The sequence below is a fragment of the Octopus bimaculoides genome, chromosome 2 (assembly GCF_046866305.1).
Source record: "Octopus bimaculoides isolate indiv1 chromosome 2, ASM4686630v1, whole genome shotgun sequence".
Classification (NCBI taxonomy): domain Eukaryota; kingdom Metazoa; phylum Mollusca; class Cephalopoda; order Octopoda; family Octopodidae; genus Octopus; species Octopus bimaculoides.
In genome coordinates, this window is record NC_142929.1 from 61,211,687 (window position 1) to 61,233,329 (window position 21,643).

The following is a 21,643-nucleotide window of genomic DNA, read 5'->3' on the forward strand; positions in this document are numbered from 1 at the left end:
TTGCTTTTGGTCAGAAAAAAAAAGAAGAAATGCTCATTGTTATTTATTCATATTAGGTTTTTGTTGTTGTTTAGATAATTATATCGTGCCTATATGTGTGGGTGTGTATATGTAGTATATGTATGTTTCTATGTATACGTGTGTAATATGTATGTGTGTGTGTGTATGTATGTATATAATATGCATACATTTTATAGAGATAGATTTATATAGATAGATGCATATTTATATGTATATAATATGAATGAACATAATGGATAGTTGCTCTACTGTTTTTATTGTTTCATTACTTTATCAGTTCATTCTTGCATTCCTTAACATATATTGTAGCTATTAGAAGATTTGATAGTTTAGACTCTGGTTAAATAACTGACATGGATATGTGTGTTTCAGTTTATTATCTCTCTTCATAACTACACTATCAAGTTGCTCTTTACTTAGTTTCAGCTAAACGTATGTATGTTAATATTGTCTTTCACATGTCGAAAATATGTCTCCATTCATCTATGACTATATCACTCATTCTAATGATAGCTCACTTTGAAAACAATATTGTTTCAAAGTTAAAGTTACACATTATTCATCAGTTAAATTATAAGATTCTTACAGGTCAATTAAATGTAGATATTACGATTCATTAATTTAGAGACTAAGGATCTCTGGTATCTAATAAAGACAGCCTAGTTGTTTTGCATATATATTTTTACGAAGACAAAAATTTGTCCTACATACATATTTAAGTTAGACAATAACAGCATTGTCAAGAAGAGTAGCTTCTAGACATTTGATAGGTAAATCCCATCTAGAAGGTTACACTTTTTCAATCCAAATACACGAGATAGCTACTAAATACCTGATTGATAAAAGAGATGATGATGTTTCCAAATCTCTGTGTTATAGAAAATATTCATACCAACATGGAAGATATCACCCAAATCATCAACAGCCACAAAAAGTAACTACGTGGTGCTACCTCTCTATGAGACATAACTTTTTCTTTTTTGCCAAAATTTAGTACAATGTTATCTGCAAGAAAGATTGTTCTGACAGTCATGCCCATGACACACCAGAACCAGAATGTATCCATGCCTTTAAAAGTGAGGAATACTAGTGGAACATTCCGATACAAACAGCAACCCACTGAAAACGCAACAGGGACAGGAAGTAAAGTTATGCACTGTTATAGATGTTGGTTGCTTAGCCAGTGTGAATCTATCTAATGTTGTAGCAAAATAATATCTATGGTGTACTAATGCAAAACTTGAAGCTCTTGTACCCAAGCTATAGATTCATATTTATACCCGTTATAGCTGCATTAGGCTATATATCAATGGACATGCATAAAAGCTTGGAAACATTGAAGTCTTCCAAGAAAGAACAAATAAACTAATTTGCATCCTCCAAATACAAGTAAATTGGGATTCAGTGAAGATATGGAAACTGTTACAATTATTTCTTCAAGTTTCGTAGAACAAATATGCACATACTATGACATATGCATATAGTATACAATACACCCACATAAAAAGTAGTCACACACTCATGTATTAAAGAGACACATATATATATATATATATATACATCTATTACATGAATACAAGTATATCCACAAACACATTAACTCACATATTCACAAATCCTGAAACAGTCTGAAAAGAACTTAAAACAAATCTCAAATACATACAGTTTCACACACTTACATATAATTGAAACATTTCAGATACACTTAAACACTTTAGATCTTAAATTAATAATACTATATTTTCTCCTTTTATTTAATGAGAAATGGGTGTAAAATGCTTACATATATAACTCTTCATAGTACTTTCGGTCTCTTGTCATCTACATTTTATAGATAACATCTACATTTTACTTAGAAAAAATATCTTTCCATGAAGTAATTACATGAGTCATTACAAACTAAAAAAAAAAAAAGGATTAAAATAAAGACACCTTTCTTATTATTTTATAAGGAGTGAATCAGAGTATGGAACAGAGTAAGCTGTAGCATTTAGTTGTGTCACTTTATGTTCTGAGTTTAAATCCCACTGAGAATGACTATCTTTCTTTCTCAAGGATTAATAAAATAAACTCTTAGTCAATCACTGGTAGTAGTTTCTCACAGTGTATGGATTCATTTCATGTATGCTCTTCTGACTAACTATTCCTCTGCATCTTCATCTTTCCTGCTTCTCGTTATTTAACCAGAGATCCAGCTATGTACAGTAAATACACTAATGCACACAAGCAGACAAAAGACAGACAGTTTTTCAATAGTCACACAAGTTTTAGTTTTGATGAAATTTATCAAATTATATTATAAATTTTTTATTCATTACAAACTTAAAACTTTTTAGAATGTATTCATTATAATTCAGTATTTTGTACTCATAAAAAAAAAGCCTTAATATTTCGAAACCACTGTTTGTCTTTGACAGAACAGTGGATCATGATAGGTTTTTTCTATGTTTCAAAAACATTTGGTAACAGATAAAAGAGCATATAGCTTTGAAGACAACCATTTTTATGTGAAACTGTACACCGGCTTACACTCATACAGACATGAAGGAATTTCTCCTCCAGCAGTTTCCTCAAAAGCAAATCATTATTCATCAACTTGGACATACTTGGCTTCTCAAACCAGGCCTCAACTTATGTGACTACTGGCTTTGGTATGTGTGTAGGAGTAGTGGTGACTTAAACAGAAAGTCTACATAAAAAAAAAACAATGCTCCACTAATATTCAAATAAATTGTTTAAAGAAAGCACCAATTGTGCTGCATCTGAAATAATGCATGAGCAGATGAGATAAGAAATGTTACAATGTACTTAGAAAGACAGATAAAACTATTGAAAAAAACAGTTCCTGTTGAACAGCTAGTTTATATCAAATTCCAGTCTCTTTTATACTCTCTCTCTCTCTCTCTCTCTCTCTCTCTCTCTCTCTCTCTCTCTCTCTCTCTCTCTCTCTCTCTCTCTCTCTCTCTCTCTCTCTCTCTCTCTCTCTCTCTCTCTCTCTCTCTCTCTCTCTCATATTTGTATATGAGTTTTGAGATTCTAGATTTAAAGATTTTATGTTTAACAGTCTCTGAACCTTGGGTACTCACAAGCTTCTCACGCAGTTTTTCCTTCCTCTCCTTCACATGTACACATGCCTATATATATGTATATATATATATATATATATATATATATATATATATATATATACACACATACTCACACATGCACATGCACATATTTGGATTTTCCTCAGCAGTATTCAGTTCAATAAATTAAACTATCTGCTTATTGAATTAACATGCGAATAGTTAGGCATTCCAGGTACTGTTAACTTAAATCATCAAGTAGAATCAGCATGCCACAAAATATGACAAGGCTGGGCCTTTTGAATTGCAGGTACTATCCATCCATTCATCCAATCAGCTTTTACAAAGTTTCCAGCAAACCAGTTTGCTCGAGTGAGCTAGAGGCTGTGGTAAATGACACTTGCAAAAGATGCCATAGAGTGAAACTATAACTAGGATTATGTGCCATAATGGATGGTCTTGAAACCACAGCATGTAAGTCAATCACTGGCAAGTTGAGATCCATAATAAACAAATCCATGTCATTAGTATTTCTTCCTATTGAGATTTCCTTCAACAATGAGAAATTGAAATTCTTGGACACAAGGAACAATTGATGATAATGCATGTATGCATTTATATATGTATGTTCATAGTTGCCAGCATGGCTGTGTGGTAAGAAGCTTGCTTCCCAACCACATGGTTCCAGGTTCAGTTCCACTCCATGGCACCTTGGACAAGTGTCTTCCACTGTAAACTCAGGCTGACCAAAGCCTTGTGAGTGGATTTGGTAGATGGAAACTGAAAGAAACCCATCATGTGTGTATATATGCATGCATCTGTGTTTGTCCTCCACCACTGCTTGACAACCAGTGTTGGTGTGTTTACATCCCTGTAATTTAGCAGTTCGGTTAAAGCAATCAATAGAATAAGTACCAGGCTTAACTAAAATTCTTCAAAGGCAGTGTTCTTGCGTGGCTGCAGTCCTATAACTGAAACAAGTAAAAGATGTATATATGCACACATTGGTCGATGAGTATGACCATCACTGACAAATTCTCTTATCCTAGATGTTAAAGACAATAACTGTTAGCAACACACACACACAAATATATATATAGATATATATATATATATATATATATATATATATATATATATATATATTGGCCTGCTCACCAACCTGCCTGCCTTGCCACTGGGGCGCATGCAAGAAAGCACATCGTGACCACCATTGTATAACAACATCTGATAGTCTGGTCGATACAGTAACACACACATATTCTTAATCATATACCCTAACTATAATAATCATATGTCCTAATTATTTTAACTTCTATTACTCAACATTCAAACTAATAATATATAATTTTCTGTACTGCTGCTTGATTAGTAATTTGTCTTTCCATATTTAAAGCAATATGCCTCTATAATAATCTGTAAGTGACACTAATGCATCTGTTAGGCTTTTACTTTTATAATATGACTATTACTAATACTACTACTATCTCTACAATTGATCTTATGTAAAGATTTTACTATAATTTCTGTAAGAGTATTTGTCTACTTATAAACTGTATTTATCAATATATAACTTTGACAGCAGTGTTGATAGTAACACTGGCCTGCAAACTTGTATACTTAATTCTTTCTTACTTACGTATTGTCATTTCTTTATTTCCTATCATTTATTCTTTTAATGTTCCTTTTTGCTTGTTAAATGATACTTATGGTATTCTTCACTGGTATTTATCACTCTGCTTCACCTCTTCCACTCGTTCTTACCTTTTGCGTTATTGGTTATGGTCAAGTAGTCACTGTCATCTACAAGAGAAACATTTCTTACAACACTTACATGCATGGTAAGATCAAAGAGTATTGATTCCTTCACAAGCAGCTAACTTATTGGTTGTCTTTATCCAACACTCAGCCAGCATCACTACATTATATTCATACACATTAACAGAAACAAGGACATCCTTCTACATCAAAATGATGCTAATGATGACAACTAATGGAACAATTCCAAAATGACGATTCAGAACTATGTGAGAAAATACTTTTAATGTCACAGATTCTTTTTGCATGAGGTATTTTTTCCTAAAAGGCAATCTGTGTCACTGTCAGTAGCTAACTTTTTAGTGATTCTTTTCTTTCTCTTGATATCCTTAATTGTAGCTACTGGTTTTTCCTTTTAGGTGTATTTAGTTTCTATTAAAAAGATATTTTACAATTTTCTGTTTTTACTTTTTATTTTCTAACGTTCATTTTTTTTTTTTTTCCTACCAGTTATTATTTTTCCATCTTTCCATATTTCCCTTTCATTTTATTTTCTCCTCCTTCTTTCCCCTCTTCTCTAAATCTTCTTCCTCAGCCTCTTTTTCTTCACTTATCTGTTTCTATTGTTTTAGAAAGAAAGATATTGGTGAGCTTTCCATATTTGACATGCTATAAAATATATACATACACACACACACACACACACACACATATATATATATATATATATATATATATATATATATATATATATATATATATATATATATATATATATATATATTTCCTGTGTAGATCTCAAGAGAATAGAATGATTATGACTCAACATTCCGGTCTGATTGCAACTGACCATTATGCTGAATCTCAGAACAACTGCATGCTCTTATGAGATTTACATTTTCTTGAACTGTTTAAGATAGAACGTTCTAGATTCCGGCAGTGTTTCCACTCACTGAGCAGGTGACGATGCTGCAAACGACAAGGGATAAATGTGCTGTGATAGGGATAGACTTTGATTTAATGCTGAAGTGGGATGGATTCTGACTGATCCTAAAGTTTTGTGCTGATCACAGAGGATAGAACATTAATGCACACAACCAAGATATTGGCACCAATTGACAAGTACATTGGAAATTAGAGAGTAGCACACAGCCCTGCCTTCATTCCACTGGCTATATTCAGCAACTGCTGTTTAGTGGATTACTATTAGCATTTGTCTTATAATGAAAAAGGCAACATATTATTGCTGTGGTTGCAGATTAAGTAGCACTAATTTAGCATTGCTGCAAGCTTAAATTTTCGTGCACATACCTGAGCAATAAACAGAGCTTTAATTTGAGGATTCATTTGCCCATATAGAAACATGCCACTATATTTCCAATCTTCACTATTGAGTTTTTCTTATTCCAAATTATACTTGCCATATTTTGAGTTTTCAGATATTGGCATGTAAATTCTTTCAATGACTTTTGTTAAAGTTCATTACAAGTTGCTTATAATTAGTTAAGGGTGCTTTGCATATCCACTCATCCATGAGACAAAGAGAATGAAAGCACATTGTACTTGAAATGGATTTAAGTTCTGTCAGGAGTTAAGACTTTCTTTCTCTCTCACTCTCTCTCTCCAAATAAGTAAAGTAAAAGGAGAAAGAGATTGATGAAAACACAAGAATTGAAGTCAATGCCCAGAATTATTTCTTATAAAGAAATCAAAGAAAGTTGTTTTAAGAATTATTTGGTAAATTTATGATTCTTTTATTCTTTTACTTATTTCAGTCATTTGACTGCAGCCATGCTGGAGCACCACCTTTAGTCAAACAAATTGACCCCAGGACTTATTCTTTGTAAGCCTAGTACTTATTCTATCGGTCTCTTTTGCCGAACCACTAAGTTACAGGGACGTAAACACACCAACATTGATTGTCAAGCAATGTTGGTGGGGACAAGCACAGACACACAAACATATACATATATATATATATATATATACATACATACAACAGGTTTCTTTCAGTTTCCATTTACCAAATCCACTCACAAGTCTTTGGTTGGCCTGGGGCTATAGTAGAAGACACTTGCCCAAGGTTCCATGCAGTGGGACTGAACCTGGAACCATCTGGTTGGGAAGCAAGCTTCTTACCACAAAACCACACCTGCGCCTGATGTAGAATATTTTAAACATTTTCAGTAATTTGTAAAATTTATCATATTATAAAAAAATATTCTATTTTCATCTTTCTGAATTAATTTTATTTATTTTTTTCTAAATTATGCATTGAAAATTTAATCTGAATTATTTACTGTGAGAAACAAAGTTTCATTAAAACTAGTTTCCCTCTACTCTTTCTTTCTTTCTTTCTTCCCTATATATATATATATATATATATATATATATATATATATATATATATATATATATATATATATATATATATATGTATATATATATATATATATATATATATATATATATATATATATATATGTATATATATATATATATATATATATATATATATATATATATACATGTGTGTGTGTATATATATATATATATATATATATATATATATATATATATATATATACATGTGTGTGTATCACTTCTTCATTTAATTTTAGTGATTAAACCTACAAATCTGTCTCTGTGACAGATTTTGCTTCACTTTGTTATCTAGTTTGTTGTCAACAATTTTGTTTGTGCAAATGTTAACAAAGCTTAAAATTAATTTTAAGGAACTGTTTTTGTTTTTTTTCTTCAGTATATTGTTTACTGGTCGATTTTTCATAATCCATAATCTGCTAATGATTCTGTTTGTCACTCATTAGCTTATGGAACCTTCTCATAATACAGTTCTATTTGCTACAAAGTTATAGACTCCACTTAGAAGAGATTTCAAAGTAACATTAAATGATTTAGTAACTGAAAGCTTTAAGAGAAAGTGAACTATAATGTCCACATGCTCATGTGTATATGTAATTCAACTGCAAACTGCCTAAATGGCAAGACACCTGAGCAATCCAATGTCAAAAGGCCACTTTTCATGCACAGCAGGTACTGTTAGTTAGCAGGAGAAGTAAATAACCAACCATTGCTGTGACTGAAATAAATGTTTATGTCCTCTGCTGGCATATTGCCTCACCATTACAACCTCCAGCATCTCTACTCGTTATTGGACAGAAAACCATGCATTGAATCCAAACTAATTTGGAAAATAAGTTCTCTTGCTAATGATGTCCAATACATAATATCTATTTGGTCCTTACTGGTCTTAATGTCATCTTTTCCATCTACTTATTCTTCAGCCATATTACTTGTGGAAAAGATAAACATACTCACAAGTGTGTGTGAGAGAGAGAGAGAGAGTAAAGGATGGACAAGTATCATTATATTGTGGATGACATAGTCTGGTGTATTTGATATAGATATGATATCTGATATTGGAATAAAATATACTGTACTAAATCTGGGATGTAATGAAAATTTGCTATGGGGACAGATTTATAAATAAAAAAAACTTTATAAATAGATATGTTGTCACTCAGCATTCTTAGGTTTAGATCACTGAATGTGAAAATGTTTATATTTTTGACATAGTCATAAAATTAAAACTTGTTTCTTCAGGATGCCATTAAATATCAACTATCAAATAATTTGGGTGTTAATTGCATTTGTTGAGGGCTTTAAACTTTCGTTAATAACTTTAGCTATAGTCTTTCTTTGGTGAAGTGTCAAAATATGAATTAGTTTAAAATGATATAATTTTATTCTTTTGTTAGTTGAGTATGTGCATTCTTTCTGAAAAGCTAAAGCTAGTATATGTGGCCTTTATTATTTTCATAGTGTTTTGAAGTATCTGAATAACAGTAACCAAACTTCTTAGAAGAGCAATGTTCAAATAGGTTACACCTGTAAAAGTAGTTAGATATCACAAAGAACTAACAAAAATGGCTACATTTAAGATATTACTGTATATGAGAAGGAAGCTTTGTGGTACATTTTTATTTTTGTTATATCTTCTTTTTCCTTACTTTTTTTTATCAGTTGTAATACATCATTGAAATTTTTATTTTTGAATAATACAACAAAATTGTAACAATATATTTTGGTCTATCATCTACATGTTGTAGATTATAAAAAAAAAAGGAGTCCATTAATTTTTTGGTTGTAGGTGTCTAAAAACATTTGTCTGTGAAACTGATTATGTTATAAAGGAAAAAAGTAAATTGCCAAGTCAAACAAAACAGAATGGTTTAATTATATCTTGCAATTTGTGTCTTACTATCAGGATTTACATATGCTTACATATGTCTGCCTTCTCTCTAATAACTGAACAGAAATCTAAGAGCAGTAATTTGTAACAGATTGAGTAATTGTTTTCCAGTAAACTTTTTTTTATCAACATTAATCAATTTCTATTTATCTACCTTCAGTAAAGTGTTAGATAATAATTTGTCCAGCTGAAACATGCTCTTCATCTTTTAACTCAAATACATAATTTTTTATTACATTACTTCAGTAACAAAGATCCAATGGTATTGTTATTTTTCAAAATATAGTTTAATGTAAACAGCATAGTTTGCTATATATCACAAATTAAATTTTTTGTTTTTATTTCTCTGAGCCTTAAAATTTCTTCTAACTTATCTTTTATGGAATTAATGGCAGTAACTCAAGAGAGAATTAATTAACTAGCACTAATGATTGTTTTATTAACTACTGATTGCACTTGATAACATCAGCTATGAATTTTAGTTATGTCTGAATAAACAACTTTGTGACTCCAAATGTCTTGTTTCCATATTACATCAAAGAAATTATCTGGTGACATTTGTATTATTAATAGTTAGGTTAGTGGATTGGCATGTGAAAAAATACCTTGTAGAATTTCTTCTAAGTCTAAGGGTTCTGAGTTCAGATCCTACAAAAGTCAGCCTTGCCTTTTATCTTGTCAGTATTAATAAAATAGAACACCTGTCAAATACTGTAGTAAATGTTAACAACCAGCCCTTACCTTCAAAAATTGTTGGTTCCGTGCCTAAGTTAGAAACAATTACTAATTATTGATGTAATCGTGACCTTTCATCAAAATTTTTAGTACAATGGAAGTATTGAAAATGCAGATATAAGTATATGAGCAATTCTTCTTTCCTAAACGAAGCTATAAATGTAAGATTTTTGTAAATCATACTTTATATATCTACATACATACACACACACACACACACACATGCATATATATATATATATATATATATATATATATATATATATATATATCCTTTTTCATTTGTATAATTTTTAAAAATCTTTCTCATGTGGATAGATTTAATTATAGTAAATGGAAGAAAAAATATTAAATAATAGATTCTCTAAAAACAGGAATTACTGGATATTTGTTATGTGTAGAATTTAAAATTTGATACCACTTGATATTGGAACAGTTAGTTTGGCACCAAAACTAATGAAATATACTAATATACAAAACAAATGAAATATGCCTTTCAGTTATAAATGTGATAGGAATGTATCTCTGCAGTTAGTAACTTGTGTATGTGGTTGTGTATATGGAAAACAAAGAAAAAATCATATTTCAACTGAAATTATAAACTCACACTTATAAATTCAAGATTTCAAGAATAATCCAAATTAATATGATGCATTTATCAATATATTTTTATTGTCATCAAATATTTGTATTTGTATCTTAGAAATGGCATCTACCAAATCTGAACATTCATTTAGGTAACTGTAGTATAATATTTCTACACTGCTCCTAACACTTTTTTTTACTTGATTTGTTTTGTTTTTTTTGTGGTTTTGTTTTTTTAACCTATATTGGTTAATGAAAAGGTTATTGGTCTTGACTGTTCTCTTCTAAACTGCATCATTTTTCATCTTTTTCCTCATGGAAATTATTCCTGTTCTATTGTGTTACCTGTTTCCAATTTTATTTCTTACAATCTTTGCTTTGTTGATATATGAAGATTGATGTGCATATAAAATAAGAAAAAATTGTGTGGGAAGAGAATTATATACATGTATGTTTGTTCACCAGCTATCAACTAGGTGGTTCAAATTTTAAGATAGTTGAATCCTATTACATATTTTATTTCAGCTATATTTTTTAAAGCATTTTTTTTCTTTAATGTCAAATCATATAAAAATGCAAATATCAACAAAAAGATCCACGCTTTTTTAGCTGTAAGCTTAAACTAAAACATTGTAATTTAAACTCCTTTCTTATTCCTTCTCAGAAGCCTTACGTCTTCTGTATTTCATTCAAATACACATATATAAACCTAACAATAAATGTTTCCCTGGGTAATTTTATCAGCATCTAAACTAGATTTAGCAAACTTGAAACCACATCTCTATTACATAAAAATCCTAATGGCACTTTGTTAAATAATAGCCAGAATTGTCAGCTACTGGTATCATTCAATTTTTGTTATTTACTTAAAATGATACTTTTACCTTTTGGCAACAAGCACTTATTTGAATTTATTGATAACAAGCTTGCATCAGTATTATGTTCCTACATTCTAAACTAGTACTCCAGCAACTTAAAAGTAAACTGATCTATCTAAAACTTATTTCCCTCAGAAAAGAGAGAATAGAAACTAAAAGAATAAATTAAATTAATAAGAGATGAGTTGTTTTTTCCTCTCATATTCCAACATCACTTTAGAACATTAAAAGAACATTCATTTAAGATTTTAACATAGACATTTATTGTATTAAATCTATTAAATTCTTATTGCATATAAATTATCACAAAACAAATGTTTAATGTCTAAAAGCAACATCAAATTTTTTTTTTTCCATTTTCCTTTCTTTCCATCATTTTAGATTTGGATTCAAATCACTATTGAACAAGGAAATGTTCCTCCATATCTCAATTTTATTAACATTTAAGACAACTCTAAATATTTCTTCTCTATTTTGTGCTATATATATACCCACAATGTGAGACAATTCATTTTACGTACGTCACACAGTCCTTTCATATAGATATAGATATTATGTCTATATTATTATGGAATATTGACATAATAATTTCATTATAGGTGTTTTCATTAATTAAGTGGATGATTTTACTAAGTAAAATTATAAATTATATATGTACAACAAATCCTTAATTTTGCACATATTTATTCATTTGATCACACTGCTTAGTGTTTCATTAGGGCTAAGTGTCATTAGTTATTAGCTTTCACAATATATTACTACAGAAGTTAGACCCAAACTGCAAGGTTTTTTATAAATCACCAAATTCCAAGGTTCAGATTTTTACTAACCAATATAAGACACCATTTTATTTTGGCAATTTTTTTAATGCCTCAAGTATCATCTTATATGTTGACTTGTATAGTATTTATTTATTACTGTCAAATGTTTGTATATTTATGAGGTTTTCCCTACAAATTTCTATTTGTCTATCTAGTCATTTGTTGGGTTTTTTTTTCATTCTTCCTCATTGTTTAATTTTCAGTAGTTAAAGAAAAGGCAACTACATGATTTGTAAATCTCTTTTCATCCACCTTTATTATATTTCTATTGTCTAGTCACAAACATCTTTTTTGTTTGTCTTACCTGTCTATTGTAATTCTACAATAATAAAAACCAACAGTAAAGGAAATAACATGCTATTATTAATTATTAATTGTAGAATGTGTACCTAGCCCATAATTCAAACAACTGATGATTATCTGTTATACATTTTTATTGACTAAATTAAAAACAATAGTCTTCACAACATCACTGAATACAATCATATCTATTTCAGCAAAGTTTATTTGCCTACTTTGCTGCTCACCATTTATCTTTCTTCCCTTTCCATAATTCAGATTTAATTTACAAAGTTAAAACAAAAACTTCTTCTATAATGTCAAATTGACTTTATGGAATATATTTTCATCAGATATTCCCTGTTCATTAGCTACTTGCATTGCTTCAGCCTCTCTATTAACTATGACTAATAAAATTACAAGAAAAGCCTCTGAGATTCAAATAAATACCTGCTGATCAAACCCCATTGAATTTTCTGTCATACATATCTGTTGTAGATTATTGTAAATTTCGTTTTTTTAAACTCATTTCATTTACTTTCATAACTTCCATGTGTTTAAAAATGTTGTAGTTCATGTTTTTTGAAGAGTCATATTATTGATTTTAATCTCTTATTGATTTGAAATATCATTTTAATCTGATAACAATGGTTAAGTCTTAAAGATATCTTACCATATTACAGCAACTATTGAAAATATATTGCCTTCAAGATGTTCTTCTCAAAGAGTAGAACAACAGGTGTAAATTATTTGATTCAGTAGTCAAGATTTGCAGCTTTGCTAGTAGCAGTAGCAAATTTATAAGCTATTTAAACAATAACAATAACATAACATACATACATTAAATGCAAACAGAAGAGTAGCCAGATAATAAAGTTGGTGTTTCATAATACCATTTAAAGTAGTTTTATTAAATACTGAATACAATCAAAAGAGAAACTGTGTGTATTCATGTTTGAAAACATGGTCAAATTAATTTGCATTACTATTTTCTTAACAAAATAATATCAGTGAATCTTTCAGTTTACTTAATTAAAATGTCATTTCATACATCACCAAAATATATTGTTACCATGAATAGAATTTTTAAACAAACTTATATTTGAGAGACAATTACTACATAACAATGGTAGTCTCTATTATGTTTATGATATTTGTCACTATTGTGTTATGTAGTAGATATATTTAGTCAGGAATAGTTATTTCATTTGATTGTTCATTCTGTGAAGTCTTTATTATTAATTTTAACATTCTTTTGATCAATTTTGTGTATTGAAATCAATTAGCAAATACCTCCACACTGTTAAAAATGACTTAAATTCTGAAATATATTATGTGGTATGAAGCTGTTATGGTTTAAAGGATTAAACGAGAATATTAAAGTATGTTGAGGTTTCTATTCTTTATTTTCTTTGCCCACTGAAGTATTATTTTTCTTATTGAATGATCAAAAAATCCATTATCACAATTAAAAGTTGATAGCATCAGTGTTGATACTTTACACTATCCTATTTTGCCATTTCTAGTTATGAGTTCAAATCTTGCTGAGGCCAAATTAGCTTATTCGCTTTTTTATGGTTAGTAAATTCATAAACCCCATTAACAATTTGTGTAGCACTTCCTGTTATCTTTGTAGTTTAGAAGAAAAGTCTTCAGCTGGTATTTACCGACTTCAGTAAAGATAATTTATTCTCACACTTTCATTTATATCTAAAACTTTTTACATAAAGAAATGTTTTATCAAAATAATCTAATGCTTGTTCATATTTAAATATTTTTGGCTGATTTATAAGTTTTACCTCAGATTTAATCAATTTAATCAGCTATATTTTAAGTCATTAATAAACCAATCCTTTTTTTCTTTTTTTTTTTCAAAATTTACAGAGGCTATGACTTTGAGAGTAATTTTACAAGTCCTTATGTTCCCACTCAGTAAATTTTCTATCTACAAACATCCTGTCTAGCAGATATTGAATATCATCTTCATTATATTTTAACATCTGTCTTTTCCTTCTGTTGCCTTAATTGAAGCAGTAGTTTAAAAGTGATTGTAATTCCTTATTAGTTACATTTTACTCAACCCTTTGCCTACCCAAAGCATTTTCATGTTTGTCCTAAACATCCCTGTTTGCTTTCAGCCTTTAGTCTTTCTTTTATACATTCTGACTAATATAAAGCATTCCTTCCATGAGTTCAAAGTTACTCCTGTGGTCTAGAAAAAATTTGGAAGATGTTTCATATATGATGTATGGATGCCAGGGAAATATGTCCTGTATATCACATGTAATACACAGGACATTTAGGACATGGCATGACCTGAAATTTAATTTAAAAATTAATCATGTTGTAAATATTATTTAAATATAATGTTAACAATCAAAGTTGGCAAGATGTTTTTTTAAAGTTTCTGTGCCACTTAATTCTTAAATATTGTAAAAATGTCTTTATATGTTGGTAGTTTTTAAAAAAATCATTTATAATGTAATTAATTATGTTACATATTCCCTACTGATAGATATTGAAATTGAGGTGACAAATATATATTTTTAGCTCAGTCCCACTTTAATATATGAGAAGTTTATACACTGTGACCACTTCATACGCACTCACACACTCCATGTCACTGTGAAAGCTGTTGCATCAAGCATATCTTCAGAATAAAGTCCAGCATGTTCCATTCGATACCAATATTCCCATTAAAATATGTTTATCTTTTAGAATTTGTTGCTGATATTAAGCTTCCAGACTATTTTATAATGATACAGTTTTTTCAAATGTTACAACCTAATCACCTAAATTAATTACATGTCATATTATTCTTTAATTCATCCACAATAAACCCACTCCATTCCTTAAGCTGTGAGATTTTTTTAAAATTATTTCAACTTCTATTTTTTTAATCTTTTTCCTCCCTCTCTCATCCCCCCCCCCCCACTTCTTTCATTCAAGTCATTTCTAAGATGTTTGCCTCACAGTGGATAACATTACTCTTATTGCCATTCCCATTCACAAGAGCCCTGAAATTATTCTGTTAACTGTTTAGCACATCTCCTTCAACTAAATGCGGAACTACAATTTCAATTATGAATGATTTCATCACTTATCCACTTATTTGAAGTAAAATTATTCCAAACTACATCTCAGCCCCTAATAACATCAGGCATTCATCTGACACAAAAGTCTTGAAACAGAAATTTGAAAAAGAAATAAAATCAAGATGGTAGTAGTAATTAATAAGTGGACATTTATTTATTATTATTATTAATATTAATTCAAATTTTACTTTGCTGAGACCTATTAATAGATTTGTCATAATTTTATTGAACTAATTTCTATTGTTTTCACATATTCCTTACGATAATTGATATTTCCACATATTTTTTTCTGTTCTACTTCTTATATTTATCATATAAAGAAATGCAGTAAATCCAGGCAAAAATCTGTTAATTACATTTAATTCTTATTGCTTATTATTCAATTAAATTATATCTCAGGATTATCACTGGAATTGGCAGAACAGATTTCTGTGGATAATGACTCAATATGCAATCCAGATTTTAAAATGTTTTTCTAGGTGATACTTAAGAATGTTAATGAGTATTGATGTCATTTTCTATGGCAGTATTCATCTTCAATTAATTCTAACTTCAATACTATTAAACTATGTCAATGTGCAAATTTCTCATTAGGTTTCAGATAAAAACACAAATTGTACTCAGCATTATTGTCCCTATACAACATTCCAGTTTTCCTTGATTGATTGTGTTCAGTCATGTTGGCTGGAAGAAATCACATCAATACTAATTTCTGTTTAATGCTATAATGTTCTGGCAATGGGAAGCTTTTATTAACACACTTAACAGTTATTCTAATCCTAAATATTCTTTGATCTATTCTTTAATTCACTCTTCCACTGTCCTCTACACCGTCAAGTCTAAACGAGTCCTTTAACAAATTATCCATATTTTCTTTTGTCATCATTTGTTGGTTATACACTTGCTCTTTGAGAAAATATTTCTGCACATACATTGACTTGTGCATTGAAAGGTTTCCTATGATAAACATTTCTGTTACTTTTGTTTGGCTTCCATAATAACATTCTTACTTTGGAGAAGGCCTACTCAGCTTGCTATGCTTTCTTCCTTTGTGCTAAAAGGCCTCAATCAAAGTATCACATTATGCACTCCAAACAGCTTTCAATTGTCACTTTAGAAAAGCTTATATTTTTCCCAATAACCAACTTCATAGCGATTACAATATGCAAGATGCCATATTGACATACTGGTGTGTTGATTCCACAGAGGGGCTACTGCAGACATTTCTTATGATATAATGAGAATAAGATAAGAGAAATAGTATAAAGCATTAAAAAAAAATGTCTGTGATGTCAGAGCAAATATCTATTATAGATAGCTAAATACAAAGAGGAAGTTGTTAACTGTACAGATATAAATCTTTGTCATCCTTTTCTCTCAATGTATTATATAACAGAAGTATTATATAAATGAATAACTATATATTTAAAATTACAAGTATTTCTGTTAGTGTTTTATATTTGTGTGTGTCTGTCTGTCTGTGTATACATGCAGTCTGTTAAGTAGCTTCTTCTACACAAAGTTAAGAGAACTAGTACTGAGTCATCATCATCACCATCATCAATTAATGTCCATTTTTCCATGCTGGCCTGGGTTGGACGGTTTCTAAAACCGTCTGGTTTGTGAATCTGCCTCCATCTGGCAAGCCAGAGAATTGCACCAAGTTCCATTGTCTGCTTTGGTGTTTTTTCTATGATTGGATGCCCTTCTTAATGTCAAATACTTTACCGAGTGTACTGGATACTTTTTATGTGACACCAGCACTAGTGGGGTCACCAGGTAACTTGCAAGACAAGGACCCCGCTCAGCTGGGAGAAGGAGTAATACTGAGACAAGTGGCTTTGTGCCGGTTGAGTGGTTAAAGTATAACAGAACGATAGAGATAGGTGTTTTACTATTGAGTGTGTTATATATTTTACAATGATTATTTATTCATTCCTAATTTTATTTCATTACTTTTAAAAGTCTGTATTATTAAAATTATTTTTCAAAGTTCTCATTTATTGTTTTTTGAATATTTTTTAATCATTTGGCGACTGCTCATTGTGAAATTCAGAGCAATGGCAAAATTGTTTAAATTATAAATTCCCAATAGATGATACACCCGGGTTGTTTTAACATCCATTATCTCAAGTATGTTTGTGATGTGTATACATTTTTTCCTATCTTTTCATTGTGTATCACTATCTATAAGGCCCAGTATACCCATGCATTTCCTTGAGTTTTTAATCCAACATGTGTCAGGCATATGTCTGCATGGATGTAATATCTAGCTGGCAGAACCACATGTGAGAGCTTGGACGTTTATAGAAATCTAAGAAACTGTTATCCAGAGTATAGACTGAGCAACTAATGTACTAGAAAATTTACATAACACCTCATGGGGCATATAAATTAATCACAATTAATTCGTCAAGAATGTATTTCTAGCCTTACTCTAAATAATTTGGGGGTTATAACCCATGGAGAGAACATGCTGCTCTGACAACTAAAAGATTGCAATTCTGACCTAACATCTGAAAACACTATAAGAAAGAGTAAATGTTTATTTTGATTCCAAAACATATGCTGTCTTCTTCATCATATCTGGCATCCAGAATGTTAGTATGTGAAAAAGAAATCTGCTTCGGGAATCTATTTCCCTTAAAAACATTTTGCTTTGCTTCAGTTACACACCTGCCTAGTTCTTACTTTTATTACCTTTTTAAAAGATCAGTAGAACAGAAATAATCAGAAACTTTTGTTGAGGATTAATGATTGAAAGGAGCTTTCATTTAAGGGCCTCATGGTGTATGTGATTCTCTGTAAAAATTATGTTTTTGTTTATTTTTTTCTCTACATGTTGCTCTTATTATTAAAAACAAAAGTACTTCAGTGTTTTTTTGTATAAGTCAAATTTTTTTTTTTACTTACACTATTTTTCCTCTTCTCTTCTCAAATATTCTTTTTAAAAAATTTGTTACAGTCTGCATACTATTTCTTCTGTCTTTCTACTGCAAGAATTTAAAAAAATAAAGTTATGAATTTTAAAATGCTTGCAAAATTGTGAGATATTGTATGAAAAAATATAACCTGAAATGTATCATTATTGAAAATATTTTTGAATAAAAGGGATAGATTTAGTCTAAACCAATCCTTTCCCTAATAAGTCAGACAAAATGGCAAATGTTTTAAAGCCTTAAAATTTGATATTGCTAAACTTATCAAGGGCAAAATAAGTGATAAAAATGGAACACTTTCTGTGAGAGAACAAAACTCAGTCAGAAATGTCATTTGTTACTGCAATAATTCATAGTTAGTTTCAAAGTACCTCAAAATACTTTGGCATTACCACCTCAATATAAGTATTTTACACAATCAATTAGGATTCCATTATTTGTAAATCTTGAATCTGAGTAATTACATTGATTTCTTGAGAAATTTCAAGTTGTGAAGTGACCTGAGTAGCGGTCTTCTATCAAATATTGTTAATTGGGAAATATTTTTTTTTATGTTTTAGAATGTTCTTCAAATATTATTTGAAGAAATTTGTAAAAACAACAAATATTTATATTTGTTGTTGTCATTACTGTTGCTGCAGTAGTAAGAATGGAGAAATATTTAAGAAATACTCCTTGGTCTTTCCAAATACAATCCCATATTTAGGAAAATATTTCAAACAATATTAGAGATAATTCTGCATTTGTTTCTTAGGAATATTTCAATACTTCTTGGCATATATGCTCAACTGTTTCTTTTGCCCAATATATTTTTCAAAATCTAAATCCTGAATAAATTCCTTATTCACATGTGTATGCAAGACACATATGAATGTAAATGCAAATATATTGTACAATATTTCCACAGCATATATTCTACAACTTATAATCACGTAACATTTAAATTGTTTAAATATTTACTTTTTATTTGCTGTCCTCATGCAAAAATTACATAAGAAAATATAGTTATTCAGGCATGTTAAATTTATTTTCAACTCCAAGAAACCAGAATTATTGGAATACTGATGTTGCCAATTCACTTTTATTTGTTTATTGTTTCTACAGCTGATCCATAAACTATCCATTTTATTTCTTATTTTACAAACACAATCATGTAGGATTTTTCAAAAGACCTTTTCATTTTTAAGATAATTTTCATTTCTGTTCTTTTTATGTATTTTTTTTCTCAGTTTCTGTTCTGAATCTGTTTACTTTCACATTATAGCTCCACATGAATAATTAATGCATATATATGTATATGTATATTTGCTATAACTATTGTGAAAAGTAATTTAAAGAATTTAAATATCTTAGAGGGAGACATTTATTGATTGCTGCTAAATTTACAAGTTATGCAATAGCATGATCTCTCGGTTTCTGATAGCATGATCACTCTACTTCTAATTAATTTAAAGTTTGAAATGAATTTCAAAATTTCTTGCAACAGCATGAAAAGGAATCACATTAGTTAAGCAATGCAATTTTTTGTATTCGTTTGAAAATTCCTGCTGCTGTTCATTTATTTCCTTCCACTACTTTCGTGAGTGTGAGAGAAAGTAAAGTTATCATTTTTTATAACTTGGACTGTTCCCTGAATTTCACTTACATCTTAAAAAACAATAGAATTTAGGACAGGAGTTTATATGAATGGAACTGATTCAAGTATTCATCCACAGAATCTACTAATTTACTATGATTTCATTTTGAATTTATTTTGCAAAAAATTATTATGGCTAGTTGAAATTTTGATAGCTGTTGATTCATTACCCAAGGTTATTTAGGGTGTCCTGCAACACACTGATAACTCTCAAAGTATACTCCTACTTCTATGCTACAGGCAGGAAGTATAGGTTTACAGCAACCAGAATCTTCTAAACAGCTTCTATCTTTGCCTCACCCACTGTCTGCTGGAAATGTTTCCATGCCATCTTAGTAATATTCCTTGTTAACTTTGTCTTAAGAAAGAACATTGTTAGCATTTCCCCCTACCACAACATCATTATTACTGATTTTTTTTCAAATATCTTGTCCCTAAACTAGAAAGTCACTTTCATCTCTCACTGTGAAAACTTTCATTACCTCACGCATTAGCAGTTAAAAAAGAAACAACACTTCCACTATTTTCTCTAACCAAGATAACACATATAGATAGCAGCCATAATTCTGCTGTATACAGTATTTTCACACAACTAACCTAATATAGTATCTAATTAACAGTTAGTTGTAGAATAGATATTTTTGTCTGATGTTTACTTACAATACAAGACATAGAAAAAAAAAGACATAATATGATGGAACTAGTATAAGTTTAATAAAATGCAAGTTAGTTCTCAAACGATTTTCTTGATTTTTATCCATTTCAGCAGCTTCAGGTGGTGAAAGGGAGCTGGGTATTTAAATTATGTGAAGTGAGAAACGGATTTAAATGAATAACTTGTTGGGTCAACATGTTTTCAAAACAGAGTGTCGCTTCATGTCAACTAAATCTGTTCTCAGTATTTCAATTAAATAGTTAGGAGACCAATTTATTATATTATTATTTCATTAAGTGTGACAATAAATTTTCCTTAACATTGAAAATAAATATTAGAGAAATTAACTGGACTATTTCGTTTCATATTTTCTCATTTAATTTATAGGGAAAGAATCTAATTTGATGAAAGTGAATTAGATTTGTATGCAATTTGCATAAGTTTAAATCATAAAAGCTGCATGTTTAATTTTAAATTTGATACGTTTTGTTTTGTAAAAAAAATTAAACCTATGTAAATAACAAGGGAAATAATTTGTATGAGTTACTTCCCTTGGTCAATTTTTTTTTTAGTCTACTTTAAATAAAACTTAATGAATATATTGATTAGTATTGTTGGTTATGTTCAACTTTTTTGTTCTCATATTTCTGTTGAGATGCTCTATGTTTCTTTCAATTAATCTTAAAATTAACAAAAAAAAACATAGTAAAATAACTTAGTTATCATTAAGCTAGTGTGAGAAACATAAATTGTAACTAAGGTTTGGTGGAAGATGTTAATTCAGGACTTTTGAAAACAAGACATTTGTACTACAGAGCCAGAGGCAGTTTCAGGCAGGCTGGTATCAAAAGGGTTAAGAAAATTATCGAAATTTTAAAAAAAATGTTCATATATTACACA

The 21,643-nt window shown here is 29.6% G+C and overlaps 1 protein-coding gene across 10 annotated transcripts in view; it reads left to right on the forward strand.

Annotated features, from left to right (window-relative positions):
• Positions 1–21,643, forward strand: part of LOC106869439 (zinc finger protein basonuclin-2) — a 210,732-nt gene that overhangs the window by 174,772 nt on the left and 14,317 nt on the right. The gene's annotated exons all lie outside the window — the stretch shown is intronic.